Below are 16,325 nucleotides of genomic sequence, written 5' to 3'. Positions count from 1 at the left end.
CATAGAGACCTATCAACAAACTTCAAAACGAATATATATATATATATATATATATATATATATACACACACAGTTCAGCCACAACATTAAAACCACCTGCCTAATATTGTGTAGGTCCCCCTCGTGCTGCCAAAACAGCGCCAACCCGAATCTCAGAATAGCATTCTGAGATTATATTCTTCTCACCACAATTGTACAGAGCAGTTAGCTGAGTTACCATAGACTTTGTCAGTTCAAACCATTCTGGACATTCTCTGTTGACCTCTCTCATCAACAAGGCATTTCTGGTCCACAGATCTGCTCCTCACTGGATGTTTTTTTGTTTTTGGCACCATTTGGAGTAAATTCTAGAGACTGTTGTGTGTGAAAATCCCAGGAGATCAGCAGTTACAGAAATACTCAAACCAGCCCATCCAGCACCAACAATCATGCCACGGTCCAAATCACTGAGATCAAATTTTTCCCCATTCTGATGGTTGATGTGAACATTAACTGAAGCTCCTAACCCATATCGGCATGATTATATGCACTGCACTGCTGCCACACGATGTGCTGATTAGATAATCGCATGGATGATTGTTGGTGCCAGACGGGCTGGTTTGAGTATTTCTGTTCAGTAGCCTTGTTGTCATTCCTGTCAAAAATCAAAGATGGTGCTGCTGTGAATAAGATCCATAGTGCAGAAGTGAGTAGTATGGGATGCACCTTGAAAGTCAGACAACATGAGGGTAAGTAACTGAGAATTAAAATTTTTTGCGTGAGCTATAACTTTAGTGGTGGAAACTTGGTTGCTGTGGAGTCGATGTACATTTAGGTCAGCTTCAGAGTGCAGTGGGTCAACATCGCATTGCATGACTTTTCATGGCCAGTGCAGTCAATGTGTTGCAGTCAAGCAAGACTAATAAATCCTCATGCAGAGTGGCCTTGAACAGATTAACATCTAGTGTCAGTACTGTATGAGGGAGCCTTTCAGAAGAGTCTCGCAAACGTTTCACCCAGTGACCAAGCTCAAGGGAAGCTTACAGTTACATTAATGGTTCCTACATTGAATGTAAAACTTGATTTAGAGATAGTATAACCTAGACATCAAGCAGTCTTCCTTAGCAGCATGCATGGTGCTTATTATAGGCGTCTGCTTTTGTGCCGGAACTGTTCTGCTGCTCAAGGCAGTGGGGGTTGGGTCAGACAGGGAAGGGAAGGGGGAGGGTGTAGAGTTACTGTAGGCAGCATTAATAGATGGTTTAAGGTGGTACACAGCAGAGAGCAGGTTTCCGGTGTGGTTCCACCTGATCTGGACCAGACGGTCATATACAGGGGTGGTGATCATACAGCTGGATGCTTAGAAACGGTGAGAATCACTTAAAGCTAAGAGCCCTGATTATGGAATAACATTAGGATACTTTTTATAAGGAGTGTTATAAAGTGCTATACTTTGAGTGACAGCACTAATTCGCTTCAGTTAGTGGACCAGCTGTTAAAGCTACAACATAGAGTGCTAACACCAGGATTAAAGGAACATTCTAAGTTTAAATACTTGAGCTTTATCGACCAGTCTAATCAGCGAAAATCGCAATGTTGCGGAATTTTCCAGTACCCTGACATTGTATCGAAAGCTCTTTCAACATTTAATCGTATGTATATATACAGTATATACAGCTATAATTCAGTGTTCACTAGTTAAAATGCTAATTCTTGACATCAGCAATGAATTACTACTAGTGAAAATGATATTTGTTAATATCAGTAATTAGATTTGAAACTCAGGATTTTGTGAGACTGGTGGGTGGACCTCAGACCCTTTAGGGGGGCATGCTCCCTCGTAAGGACATTTTGTAAATTTTAAAGTTAAATGCATCAGTCTGGTGCACTTTGAGAGCAAAATTAAGAGGCTAGATCTATGAAGAACTTTGTGCTCTTGTGAACAATTTTGTGCTCTAATAGTAATTTAATCATAAACACATTGCTTGTATAGATATGAATGGTGATGACATGGCAAAAAAGTCACACCCACAAAGCATAAACGAGATGGAGTTTAACACAGTTCAAAAACTGAACTGAAACTACTCTGACCTACTGCCCCTTTCTCTGCTGTCAAAATCACCTGCTGTCCCTCCCTCAGGAGAGGCTGTCTCCCCTTCTGCCCCTCTCTGAATGTCTGTCCCTCTGTGAGTGTCAGCTGAGGCTGTGTCTCCTGCTGCCCCTGCTGTCTCTTCTGCTACAAAGAAACAAGTAACGTTAAAATTCCACTGTTACTCCAGTTTATTTCTTGCCAAAAGCCTATGAATAATCTGTTTGGCTATTGACTTGCCATCTAACTATGCTAGCTATCCTAGCTAGCTACCTCTGCAGCTGTTTCTTCCTCATCTGGTGGTGGATTTCACTCTCTCTTGAAATATTTAAAAATGCTCAAGATCTGAAAATCAAGGGTACAAACATTAAGCTCAAAACAGTAGCGTTACTTCAACTTGATTCGTTAACATTACAAATAGCCTAACGTTACATGATGAGCCAACTTGCTCCTCGGGTGCTGAAAATAGTTACGTTGTCAGAGCCGCTGGTAATAACGTTAACATTAGATAATTAGCTAACATTAGCTAGCTAGATATAATGTTACATACGTTATACATTGTTTTTCACAAACAGCCAGATATGTCAGTCGACATAAGCGAGGAGACTGACAGCTAACGTCGTAGCTAACGTTAGCATTACTTTACGTTAACGTTACCTAACTTAGATAAGGTTAGATTAATGTTAAATATCAATGATAACTTATGCAGTAACGTTATATGTTTGCTGTCGTACATTGCAGGGCTCGGCATTGCCATGTGCTTGTCCTCTGGTAAAATAAATTGGTCATTTACTTGTCCGAGTACAAAAGTTACTTGTCCGGAGAGGACAAAACACATTTAAGTTACATGCTCAAATAACAGAGTTTCTGTTGTATGTTTCCTAAAATACGACGATGCCCAACCTAATAGTGTACCTATGCAATCATCTCAACTCTCTGCGACAGAAATGCAAACTGCACTGGGTAGGGGAGGAGGCTGTTGTCATATGATTATTATTTTATGTTACGTATAGTAGTCAAATTAAAGAAAGCCTCCATCACCATCATTTACAGCAGGGATGCTCACACTTTTTCATCCTGTTATTGCAGCAAGATCAACCTTGTACAATAAAGGCTATACATTATCACAATACCAAAATGTCAGTAGTCAGTTGAGAAATTTGACTATTCTCAATACCGGCTTCAAAGCCACAACAAATAATAACACTAACTAATATGTTAATTACGGAAGAATGGTTTCAAGTCCTCAAGTAATTATTCAAGACTAGTAAACAGTCAGTAATAAAATAACAATAAAAAACAGCAATGAATAGAAATAGATTAAAAATAAAAGAACAAAATAAGAAAATCCAGTGCTTTTTTTTTTTACAGCTTGTTTGGACATGAACTATTACCACCTGCTGGTGGAATCTCCAAACTGCAAATGCAGGAACTGAATTTGAACTGCACTGAAAACAGACCTGCTTTTGAAACGTCTTAGCACAATGACCTATTTCTCAGGAAAATAGCAAATTTCGATTTGCGCCACTTCATTAACACACAATACACCCACAGTTTGCGCTCATACACACACAGGTAGTGCAAACACTCCCAGCTACGGCCATTTGCACTTTTTGCTGGCACGAAAATTGCACTTAGAATTAGCACTCTCACGAAAATTGGATAAGATGTTGCGCACAGTCGTTGCGCGCTGCACCTAGCCAGCTCATGAAATTAGAGCCCTAGATGTCAATAGTGACAACATTACTCACGGAAATACAGATTCTTGATATCAAAAATGTAATTTCAACTAGTAAAAGCTGTAATTTTTAATATCTGTAGCTGCATTTTAATAAGTAGAATTTCATGGGGGCCTGGGTAGCTCAGGTGCGTGGATGCCGCGGGGAATAGCGTGAAGCCTCCCCACGCGCTACGTCTCCGCGGTAACGCGCTCATCAAGATATGTGATAAGATGCGCGGATTGACGGTCTCAGACGTGCAGGGCCCCCCCTAACCCCCCAATATTTATACCATGATCAAATGGAAACATGTACAGTAAATGCTTCATGTTGCAACACCCCCCCCCACCACCACCCCAAAGTTCAAGCCAAATCTACGCCCATGTTTAGTTTGTACTTGCGAGATTTGTATGAGATTTGCAGTTGCTCTTCTAATTAATTTCCCTCTCGCTCTGCCCCCACCCCCCATCCTGTGCACGTGCAAGAACCACCCCTGTTGCTGATTGCCTTTAGTAGTGTTGTGTGGATCGGTCTGATCCACTTTGTTTTTGTCCTATTTACAGAGACAGGGCTGTGTACAAATACTAGATTTTTTTTCAGCCCACCCAGAGAATGGACAGCTAGCAGAATGTGAGAAGAAATTTGCAGAATTTGACAAAAAGTGTATTGGATTCGAATTACTGAGTGCACCTTTAAAACCAACTTGCCATTAAGACAACCTAGACAACTACTTCTTTTTTTAAATATGTAGTTTTGCATATACATTAGTGATGCATATGATTAGTTGAGCGTGAAGACTGCATAAGACATTATTAGCTGAACATGAGTTTGACAGAACGATTGCAATAAGGCAGGATCAGTTGAGCATGAATTTGGCTGAATGATTACATAAGGCAATATTAGTGGAGTGAGAATGTCAGAGAAAGACAGGATTTGGCAGAAATACAGAAGTCTCTTAGAGTAACAGCAGTGCTGAGTGATCATGAAGAGGAACAGCTGAGTGTAAATCACAGCGGCTTTACTTTAGTGTACCGCGGTAAACTGATGACTGTAGTGTCATTACAGCAGAGCTGAGCATAAAGTGAATGAAATACTGATGCTGAATACTCTGGCCTGACTGTAGTCTCACAAAGCCAGACTTCTGATTATCAGCATAAATTCTGGTCCACATTGCAGTTTATTCTAGCCAAGAACCGCCCACTTTGACAGGAAGAGACCACCTGACCAACAGAATATCGAATAGTGACCAGCCACAGTTTGCTTTTTTTATGTGACCTTTAGGGATGGGTAAATCTGAAATCAGACATAACTCTCAACAAACCTACCTCTTGCAATATGACAGCATTAGAAAGTAATACAGAAGTGTGTAAGACACAGGATTGAGCTGTGCTATACTGCCTGAGGTGTGAGTGGCGATGAACCTCACAGAAGAGGCAGCAATGCAGGTGGAAAGAGAAGAGAACTTGTGCATTTATGGATGCATCGCTGCAGTTGTGGACTGTCACCACCGACATCTTAATGACTCCACAAGGGCAGCGGCTCTCACCTGAATCAGCGCACACACACACACACACAGGTGCACAGAATCAAAGTACAGCATGCAGTGCGACATATACCGTGCATAAATTGTCCAACACAGATAAAGGTTATGCTCCTAAAAGCATAGTTCCATACTACTAGTATTATTATTTGTGCAGTATGTAGTATGTATACTAGCTGTGCAAAGTATGCAAATTGTCTGTATTCATGAAATAATTTACTATGTTTTGCAAAATGAGTAGTATATAGATATACTGGATCCAACGATGCAGTTCCGGGTTGACCTTCCATTTTCAGTGTCATGAATGAACTGGAAGTAAAACCAGCCTTTTTGACTCTTATTTTGATCTGACTGCTGAATGTTAAGACATTTTTACACAAACCTGGACTTAAAATGCAAAACAATGCTTTTTGTGTCTAAAATGATAACTGGCTGGCACTCAGTAAATATGACAATTTGATAATTCATACAACTGATTGAAAAGGTTATTTCTGCATAATCAGAATGAGCTTTATTGCCAAGTATGCTTACACATACAAGGAATTTGTCATGGTGACAGGAGCTTCCAGTACACAACAATACAAAAACAGCAACAAGACTTTTAAAAAAGAATTAAAATTGAATAAAAAATAAATATTGAAAATAAAAAAGTATATATAGAATACACAATAGACAATATATATATATATATATATATATATATATATATATATATATATACATATACGTGTCATATATATGTACATACACTACTGGTCAAACAGTTTTGAAACACATTCTTTATTATAATTTTTTTCATTTTTTAGAATAATAGTAAAGTCATCAAAACTATGGAATAACATAAATGGAACTATGGGAATTATGTTGTGACTAAACAAAATCCAAAATAAATCAAAACTGTGTTATATTTTAGCATCTTCAAAGTAGTCACCTTTTGCCTAGAATTTGCAGACATGTACTCTTGACATTTTCAACTTCTTGAGGTATCACCCTGGGATGCTTTTTAAACAGTATTGAAGGAGTTCCCATCTATATGCTGGGCACTTATTGGCTGCTTTTCTTTATTATTTGGTCCAAGTCATCAATTTCAAGAACTTTTTTTTTTTAATTAAATTGTAGTTTTATAATGAAATAAATTAATATCATGGCACAATTATATTTTTGTCTACAAAACTAATTTCAAACATTTAAGCATACGCCTTCAGATCAAAAGATTTTTAAGATCATGAGAAACATTTCAGTCAAGTGTTTCAAAACTTTTGACCGGTAGTGTGTGTGTGTGTGTGTATATATATATATATATCCCCTGTCTCACAAGCTGTCAGAAAGCTGGTAATCCACTGAGAGGTAGACGTGGGAACAGAGAGTTGGTGTAATTTAGTCTGGAGAATAGCTGGGATGATGGTGTTGAAAGCCGAACTGAAGTCCACAAAAAGGATCCTTGCATATGTCCCTGGTCTGTCCAGATGTTGCAGGATATGATGCAATCCCAAGTTGACTGCATCATCCACAGACCTGTTTGCTCGATAAGCAAATTGAAGGGGATCTAGAAAGGGTCCATTGATGTCCTTCAGGTGGGCCAACACCAGTCTCTCAAATGACTTCATGACCACAGACGTCAGGGCGACAGGTCTGTAGTCATTAAGTCCTGTGATTTTGGGTTTCTTTGGGACAGGAATGGGAATTTCACACACTATTGCACTTGTGTATATGGTTGTGTGACAATAAAAGTGATTTGATTTTATTTGAATTCACACTGCTCCAGTGATCTATTGAAAATCAGTGTGAAGATGGGGGCCAGCTGGTTAGCACAGGATCTAAGACATGCAGGTGAAACGCCATCATCTTTCCTTATCTTTTGTTTCCGAAAGACACAGCACACATCATCTTCACAGATCTTAAGTGCAGGTTGAGTAGCAGGAAGGGGGAGGAGGGGGGTTGCAGGAGGTGTTGGTGTTTGTGTGAAATGAAGGTCAGAGCGGGTGTGGGGTGTGAGATTGGGCCTTTCAAATCTACAGTAGAACACATTCAGGTCGTCAGCCAGTTGTTGGTCCACCACAGGATTGGGGGTAGGAGTCTTGTAATTTGTAAGTTGTTTCATGCCACTCCACACTGATTTAGGGTCGTTAGCTGAAAACTTGTTTTTCAGCTTATCAGAATAGCTTCTTTTAGCCACTCTGATTTCCCTGTTCAATGTGTTCCTGGCCTGATTGTACAAGACTTTATCCCCACCCCAGTATGCATCCTCTTTGGTCTGACGAAGCTGCCTGAGCTCTGCTGTAAACCATGGTTTGTCGTTGTTAAATGTTAAATAAGTCCTAGTAGGGATACACATATCCTCACAGAAACTGATATATGATGTTACAGTATCCGTGAGCTCATCCAGATTGGTGTCAGCAGCCTCAAAAACACTCCAATCAGTGCAGTCAAAGCAGGCTTGTAGTTCCAGCTCTGCTTCATTGGTCCATCTCTTTACAGTCCATAATGCAGTGGTTCACTTTTTTTATCATCATTTGAATCAAGAAAATAATTTGCACCCCACCCCATATTACAGGGTTCCCACACATCCTGGAAAACCTGGAAAATTGTAGTGCATTTTTCCAGTTATGGAAAAGTCATGGAAAATGAGAAAAATACCTTCAGTAAATGTCCTGGAAAATAATTTAATACAATAGAACTGTTTGACTGTGTTGCTAACAAGGTTTTTGTTCCATGTATGAAAGCATTGTAACGATAGGAGTCAAATACACAAAATTTGTATCATGTTGTCATTGCCGCCGGCTGCGCATTGTGTAACAATGACAACTGTCAAGAAAAAATCCTTGTCACATACTTTCTCTGCCAATTTGCTGTCATTTCTGCTTTGCTTCAACTAAAATAGTTTAAGTATTGATGTCGTACAAGATACATTTTTTTCCGTTCCTATACTGCTGTTGTGTTAACCACAAAAACAGACAGTCGAATCTCTGATTTTATTTTCTTTCTTTTTTCGAATTCACACCCTGAGTTGGTAGCATGGTGATTCGGCCATTACACCTCGGGATGTGAACTTATTTTCAATAATTCAACGATCGTAGTCAGCTTATACCGCAGTTACCACATGTAGTATGTGGAAATCACAGACGGAATCACGGAATCTAGTCATAAAAATGGCATTAGCTATAAAACACAGAATGGCATGAAATCTGACATATTTGTCCGATTGTGATAATTAAATTGCAAGAGTCTGTGAATTAAATGAATAAATATATAATCTGCAAGGGATGCACGCTTCAAAATGAATGTGTGATGCCGGCCACTCACACACTGAAAACAGCTCATCATGATCATCATGCACATTCCTGTGAGTGTGAGATGACAAAGAGCAGAGCACTCAGAAGTGTGCTGCACATACAGACTATGTATTTATTTAATTAAATCACAGCTTTAGGGGATTCATAATCACACTGGGCCATGTTGCGGACTGCTTATCTGGAGTTGAGGAACTACTGTCAAAAACACATAGAAACGGCAAAATAAAAGCTCGATACAAATGGATGCATATGTTTTTGCACTGGTCTCGCACATAAAAAAATCTCATAATTAAATCAATATTTTTTTCTCCAAAACACGTTTGCCACAATTATTGGCACCCCTAGAAATTCTTATGAGTAAAATATATCTGAAGTATATCCTCATTCATATTTTACATTTTTAATACACCTGGGTGACAAGGAACATGAAATTGTTCAGCCATGACTTCCTGTTTCACATGGGTATAAATATGAAGTTACACACAAGCCAAATTCCTTTAGTCATCTATCACAATGGGTAAGACCTGATGTGTAGCAAAATGTTGTTTAGTTTCACAAAATGGGAAGTGGCTATAAGAAAATATCTAAAGCATTGAAAATATCAATTTCCATCATCAGGGCAATAATTAAGAAGTGCCAATCAACTGGAGATGTTACGAATCGGCCTGAAAGAGGATGTGTGTTTATATTGTCTGCATGCACGGTGAGGAGGATGGTTCGAGTGGCCAAAAATTCTCCAAGGATCACAGCTGGAGAATTGCAGGAATTAGTTGGGTCTTGGGGTCAGAAAGTCTCCAAAACTACAATCAGACATCACCTGCATCACCACAAGTTGTTTGAGAGGGTTTCAAGAAAAAAAAGCCTCTGCTCTCATTCAACAACAAATTCAAGCATCTTCAGTTTGCCAGACACTACTGGAACTTCAAATGGGACCGGGTTCTATGGTCAGATGTAACAAAAATAGAGCTTTTTGGCAGCAAACACCAGAGATGGGTTTGGCGCTCACAGAGAGGTAGTCATATAGAAAAGTACCTCATGCCCAGAGTTAAATATGGTGGTGGATATTTAATGTTGTGGGGCTGTTTTTATGCCAGAGGTCCTGGACATCTTATTTGGATACATGGCATCATGAACTCTATCAAATACCAACAGATAGAAAACCAAAACCTGACTGCCTCTGCCATAAAGCTTAAAATGGTCTTTGGTTGGATATTCCAGCAGGACAATGATCCAAAACCAACACAAAAATAGTTCACGGACCACAAAATCAATGTTCTTCCATGGCCATCCGAGTCCTCTGACCTGAACCCCATAGGAAGTATGTGGGGTGAACTGAAGAGGAGTGTGCACCAGTGTGGACCTAGGAATTTGAAGGATCTGGAGAGATTCTGTATGGAGGAATACAGTGTGTTATGTTCCCCAACCTCATCAGTCATTATAAGAGAAGACTCAGAACTGTTATCTTGGCAAAGGGAGGTTGCACAAAGTATTGAATACAAGGGTGCCAATAAATGTGTCACACATATATTTGACAAAAATATTTTTTGATAAAACTTTGTTGTGTTTGGAATTGTTTGATATTTATTTTAGAATAGATTTTTTAAAGCAATAACTGCGACTGGTATCAGCTTCGTGTTACAAAAAAAAATACAATGAAAAGTTATACTCTTAATTGAAAAAACAATTTGTGTGAACTTTGTGTCACAAGGTCTACATTGTTCTGTTATTTTCTGTATTGTTCTGTGTTGCATAAATACATAAAACAATTCAGTTAGGCTTATGTACTTATAAAACATCCAAACATAGAATAAATAAAGAGTGATACTGCTCGTAGGAGCAATGTTAATTTATAATAGCTCATGCAAAAATATACATTTTTGTCATAATTTACTCACCCTCATCATTTCAAACCAGTATGACTTTTTTCATGGGATGAAAAGATCATGATTGTGACTGCCAAAAACACATAAAAATATATCTGCTAGAGTTGCCATGGTGTTACCAGTTTTACTTGGCACAAGGGACAACACCGGTGTGAAATTTTATACCGGGTAAAAGGGGGAAACATTATGAATGGAACTTCCTATATCAATACAATAGCCTAACAAATAGAATAGCCTTAAATAAAGAGTTTGCTACACATGATAGATGAACCTAAATAATGCACTGAAAGCCAGATGTTCTTTACCAACATATCAAATTACACAGGTAGCAAAGTACATGCACTGAGAGAAGACGTTTAATTGCAGGTAGCGAATATAATGTGCATGGTGGGTAACTGTAAGACTACTCTGATTCGGAATGACACAAGAAATGCTTTTAGACACACAGACACGTGCTTTAAGAAGCACACTTTATTATATTTTTAAGAACAGATGACAGAAAAGCCATCTATAAGCATATGAATTTAATTTTCAATGCAAAATCACTAAAGCAAGTATATTCACCGATCCCTCAGCCTGGGGTTGACGATGTAATTGGATATTGTGATATATATATATATATATATATATATTTTTTTTTTTATTTTTTTTTTATATCGTGAACATATTTCTTGCATATTGCCCAGCCCTAAGAGGGAACAAAATGAATTTAATCACACATATTCAAAGTCATTACCCTTCTGATGCAGCTAAACTGGGTCCTGGGATGAAAGGTAATAAAAACAACATTAAACCCGCAATAACACACAATAAGTGATGTATTTGCCCGTACACGAAATACCCGACAGGTAGCCCATGATGGAGAGAATGCATGGGGCCAAGCACCTAAATGGCAGAACAGTAAGCACAACACGTAGCATGCTTATGATGTATAAAGCAATCCAACACCTCTTCACAAGACACCCCAGGATGGTATCGAACCGATGCCTTTCCATTCCACAGTTCAGTGCATGGTCCACTGCACCACACTGCCCTAAGGTAACCAGCCACCAAATGGACATACCAAGCTGTGAATCAGCACACCTAAACACAGTGGTCGCCACATTCAGCTTCGTATTGTCATTCAAAAATAAGAGTACACAATTTTTGCTGAGAAAATGTTTTTGTTACCTCAAAGTGGTTTGAATTGAAGCAGAAATTACACAGTGAAGGAAGGCCTACATTAAAGTAAGAAAAACGAAGACTCAATGGCCAACAGAAGTAAAATTTTTAAAACCATCCTTTGCTGGACTCGAACTCACAGAGCAGTGAAGTCATGTCTGAGGATTATTTTGAGCCATTGCTTGGGCAAATTGGACAAAGTTTAAAGGATCTGAAAAGCTTCAACTGTAAATCTCTAAATCCAAGATGGCTACCATTGTAATGGGCATAGTTTTAATGTAAGAGGTCAGTTTGAATCATCAGGAGGAGAGTAATCAGACAAAAAATAATGTTGTTTCTAGGACAAATGATTCAACAGATATGTGGAAAAGAAAACTGAAACTTTGAACTGGTGGTGGCGCTATAGAGTTTGATCTAGAGGTCCCAAATTTGTTATGGGTGCTCTTCATGCTTGCCCCTGTCAGTGTACCAAATTTCACCATTTTCCTATGTACAGTTCATAGGGCTGCCATAGACTGCCATTGCGGGATAATAATGATAAGAAAAGCTACAAAACCCCTTTGGGGCTTATCCCTTAATCACCAAGAAAGTCATCAAAATCACTCGCGCACCATATCTCAAGTCCTCTGAAGCTATATGATAGCGCTACATGAAGAACAGACCGAAATTGTGAGAGTGTGTTCTCTGAAAAGGTACTCTTCACCCATTCGAATCCAGCATGCACGCGCAAACTTCTTTTGTTTACGTAATCCCAGAGCAGAAAGTGCAACTGACATCACATAAAGAGAAAACTGCAGAGGAAAAAAAATGCACACAATCTTCATTGGTACTTGCATGTACTGTCACTGCAGAAAATTTGAATGAGTGAAATTGAAAGTTTTGAGAACAAGGCTGGCATAATATATTCTATTTCACTTTCTATTTTCTAAAAACAGTCATCAGTAAACAATATGTTCTTCATACTGCACAGTAAGTAGTTAGCTTATATTCCATTCTGAACAGAGCCAAACAAAGCTGATTCTCACTCCACAGTCACTCTACATTCATCCAATTAACTTTTGCTATCTAGTTTGAAATATCAGTCTAGTTTTAAAATATCGATAGCATCTCCTGCGCGCGCACACACACACACACACACACCTCTTACTGCTAGTAATGAGTGCTGGCATCTGACCGTCTCAGATCTGTAGATCTGGATCAGCATGAGTGACAAAGTGACACCCTTACTATGTGGGTGTACTAATCCCCTAATACCGCTCTCTCACACACACATGTTGAGTACAGTGATTGCACAGTTGATTAATCATGTTTGTCAAAGTCTCCCGATGAGAGCTGTGAATGTAGCTGTGCTTAAGAATTCTTGGAGGTCAAGAGGTCATTTCAAGCTGGGTTTACACTTGTATTCTGTTTCTTTTGAGCCTAGTGCACACTACATGATGGAAGCTTGTTGGCAGGGAGAAGAATGATCTTGTAGTTGAAGATTTCCCACCTGTGTGTGGCCTTGGTGACATCAGCGGAAAAGAGAAGTCGTTTCAGAGGTGGAGGAAGTTATTACATTTCCTTTCGACTATTGAATCGTGCACAAGACCAGAGAGTACAGTTTTGATTTCATGTTGCCACTGTAATAAAATAATAATAATAAAAAAATCAGGCAGCTTCAGGGAGCCGACGTCACTCTAAACAAAGCCTTCATACAGACCAAAAATGCTGATTTATGATCATTGTTCTGTAACAGAGCAAACATAAAACAGGTTTGATCTGTGCTGCTGTCAAGGATTTGAATGGAGTCTTTGTTTCCCTGCTTGAGCAGTTTTCAAGGAGGTCACCCTTTCTACTCTGTATCTCTCTATCTTTCATTTTTTCTTACATAAAGGCTTGCAACTTTATGCCCATGGTTCTAAACCATGAGGCCCACCCCCACAAGAGCCCTCAGCAAACTTCCAATGGTCTTAAAATAAGTTACATTATATGGCCAAAAGTTTGTGGACACGCCCTTCTAATTAACAAATTTGGTTACTCCATTAAATCCAGTAAAGAAAAGTCTTAATGTTTCTTTATGTTATGGCTTGGGCTTTGTGTGCTTCCAAATTTGTGGCAACTGTTTGGGGATAGCCCTTTTCTGTTCCAGCATGACAGTGCCCCTGTGAACAAAGTGAGGTCCATAAAGAAATGGTTTACTGTGTCTGGCGTGGAAGAAATTGACTGGCCTGCACAAATCCCAGACCTGAACCCCACTGATCGCTTTTGGGGTGAACTGGAACAGTAAGTCAGGCCCCATCGACCAACATCAGTTCCTGACCTCACTGATAGCCTTGTGTCTGAATGAGAGCAAATCCCTGCAGCCATGTTACTACATATAGTATAGTGGAAAGCCTTCCCAAAAGAGTGGAAGCTGTTATTACAGCAAAGGGGGAAATTGATGCCTAAGGTTTTGAAATCAAATGTTCATCAAGCACATATGGTGTCCACAAACTTTTGGCCATATAGTGTATATTAAAACATCTATCTAACAAAAAACAACAACAAAAAAAGCATGAAAAGTACAGCATTTATTTCTGTGGCAACGCTGATAATGCCAAAAAGTATCCATGTGTTGCTTTGTTTTTGATGACAGCAAAATATTTAATTCTAACATTAATTCATTCATTAACCTCTGTATGTTCTTGCACAATATTTAAGAACTCAAAGTGCTCCAGGTAACAGTGGATACAATAAAATGTAAAATCAAACACAAATACATGTATTGGTTCTTTTTACATGACGTCATGACTGTCAAGTTGAAGCTTTCATAGAATTCAGAGTTAAAACTTGTAATTATGGTTTCAACAAAGACCTGGACGTTTTTCACAAGTTGGAATCACTTAATGTAGTTTTCTGGGATCAATACAAGTTAAGCTCAATCGACAGCACTTGTAGCATAATGTTGATTACCACAAACATTCATTTCGACTCGTCCCTCCTTTAAAAAAAAGCAAAAATCTGTTACAGTGAGGCACTTACAATGGAAGTGAATGGGGCCAATTTTTGGAGGGTTTAAAGGCAGAAATGTGAAGCTTATAATTTTATAAAAGCACTTACATTAAATCTTCTGTTAAATTAATGTTTTATATGAGCTATAAAGTTGTTCAAATTGTAATTTTTACAGTCGTTTTTGGGTTTGTTGAGATTACATCATCATGGCAACGAAGTTGTAAAATTGGCCATAACTTTACACAGAAACGGTTAGTAAGTGATTTTATCACACTAAAATCATGTTTACATGCACATTGTTTTATGTCTTGTGGCGATACTTTTGAAACAGTGAGTATTTTAACGTTCAAAAATTGGCCCCCATTCACTTGTCTTAATGCAACCCACTGTAACCCAGATTTTTTTTAAAGAAAAGGAGGGACGAGTCGAAATACATTTTTGTGGTAATCAATATTATGCCACAAATGCTGTTGATTGAGCTTAACCTGTATTGAACCCAGAATATTCTTTTAATTACTGTAATTTTGACATGACATGAACATACAATTAACCTTCCTTTTGTTTTAAAGGGATAGTTCACCCAAAAATGAAAATAATTTACTTACCCTCATGTAATTTCAGATGTGTATGACTTTCTTTCTTCTACTGAACACAAATTAAGATTTTTAGTAGATTATTTCAGCTCTGTACAGTAGGTGCATTTGCAAGTGAATGGTGACCAGACTGAGAGGGTCCAAAAATCACATAAAGGCAGCATAAAAGTAATCCAAACATCTCTGCTGGTTAAATCAATGTCTTCAGAAGTGATATAAGTGTGAGTAAGAAACAGATCGATATCTAAACTTTTAAACAGCCCTCCTAAGCGCTCTTCTTTCCTAGAGTATGTCTTCTTTTGTTTTCACATTCTTCGCTCATATCACCACCTACTGGTCGAGGAGGAGATTTTATAGTAAAAAGAAAAATGACTTAAATATTTATCTGTTTCTCACTCACACCTATCAAATCATATCAAGACATTGGATTATTTTTATGCTGCCTTTTATGTGCTTTTTGGACATTCTGAGTTCTGATCACCATTCACTTGCATTGTATGGACCTACAGAGCTGAGATAGCCTTCATTTGTCAAAATCTTCATTTGTGTTCTGCAAAAGAAAGAAAGTCATACACATCTGGGATGGTATGAGGGTGAGAAAATTATGAGAGGTTTTGGGTGAACTGTCCCTTTAAAATACTATATTGCTAGCATTCTCATACATGATATTTTGGTATATTGACCACACCTCAACACCACAATAAAAAAATCAGGGTCTAGACTGGATCTGTACACAAGCAGTGACTCATAGAGCAAAGGTGAAAGGCCATGTGACCCTCTCCCTGCAATGCTCCCTGCAAATCAGCACACTATCATGCAGATTATTCTGATGTAACACAGAGGAATACAAATGGCCGTATTGATCAGTCATTCAGAATGTGTCCCTAAACACACACGCACACACACATATGAGTGTGGTTTAGAGCAGTTGTGGTTTGAGAGAGTGTGGTGATTGAGTGTGTTAGAGCTCCCGTGCATCCGACTGCAGAGTATGCATGTGTGTTTGTACCAGCAAACATTTAGAGAAGCGACAGAAGGCATTAAGGTAAATAGATATTTACATTTATTCATTTAGAAGACACTTATTCAAAGCTTGAGC

The 16,325-nt window shown here is 38.6% G+C and overlaps 1 protein-coding gene across 3 annotated transcripts in view; it reads left to right on the top strand.

Annotated features, from left to right (window-relative positions):
- The window catches only part of frmpd1b (FERM and PDZ domain containing 1b), a 73,504-nt gene that overhangs the window by 14,857 nt on the left and 42,322 nt on the right, over positions 1-16,325 (top strand). The window lies entirely within an intron of this gene.

Source organism: Myxocyprinus asiaticus, chromosome 27 (genome assembly GCF_019703515.2).
Source record: "Myxocyprinus asiaticus isolate MX2 ecotype Aquarium Trade chromosome 27, UBuf_Myxa_2, whole genome shotgun sequence".
Lineage (NCBI taxonomy): Eukaryota > Metazoa > Chordata > Actinopteri > Cypriniformes > Catostomidae > Myxocyprinus > Myxocyprinus asiaticus.
This window is presented reverse-complemented; position numbering and strand designations above follow the sequence as displayed.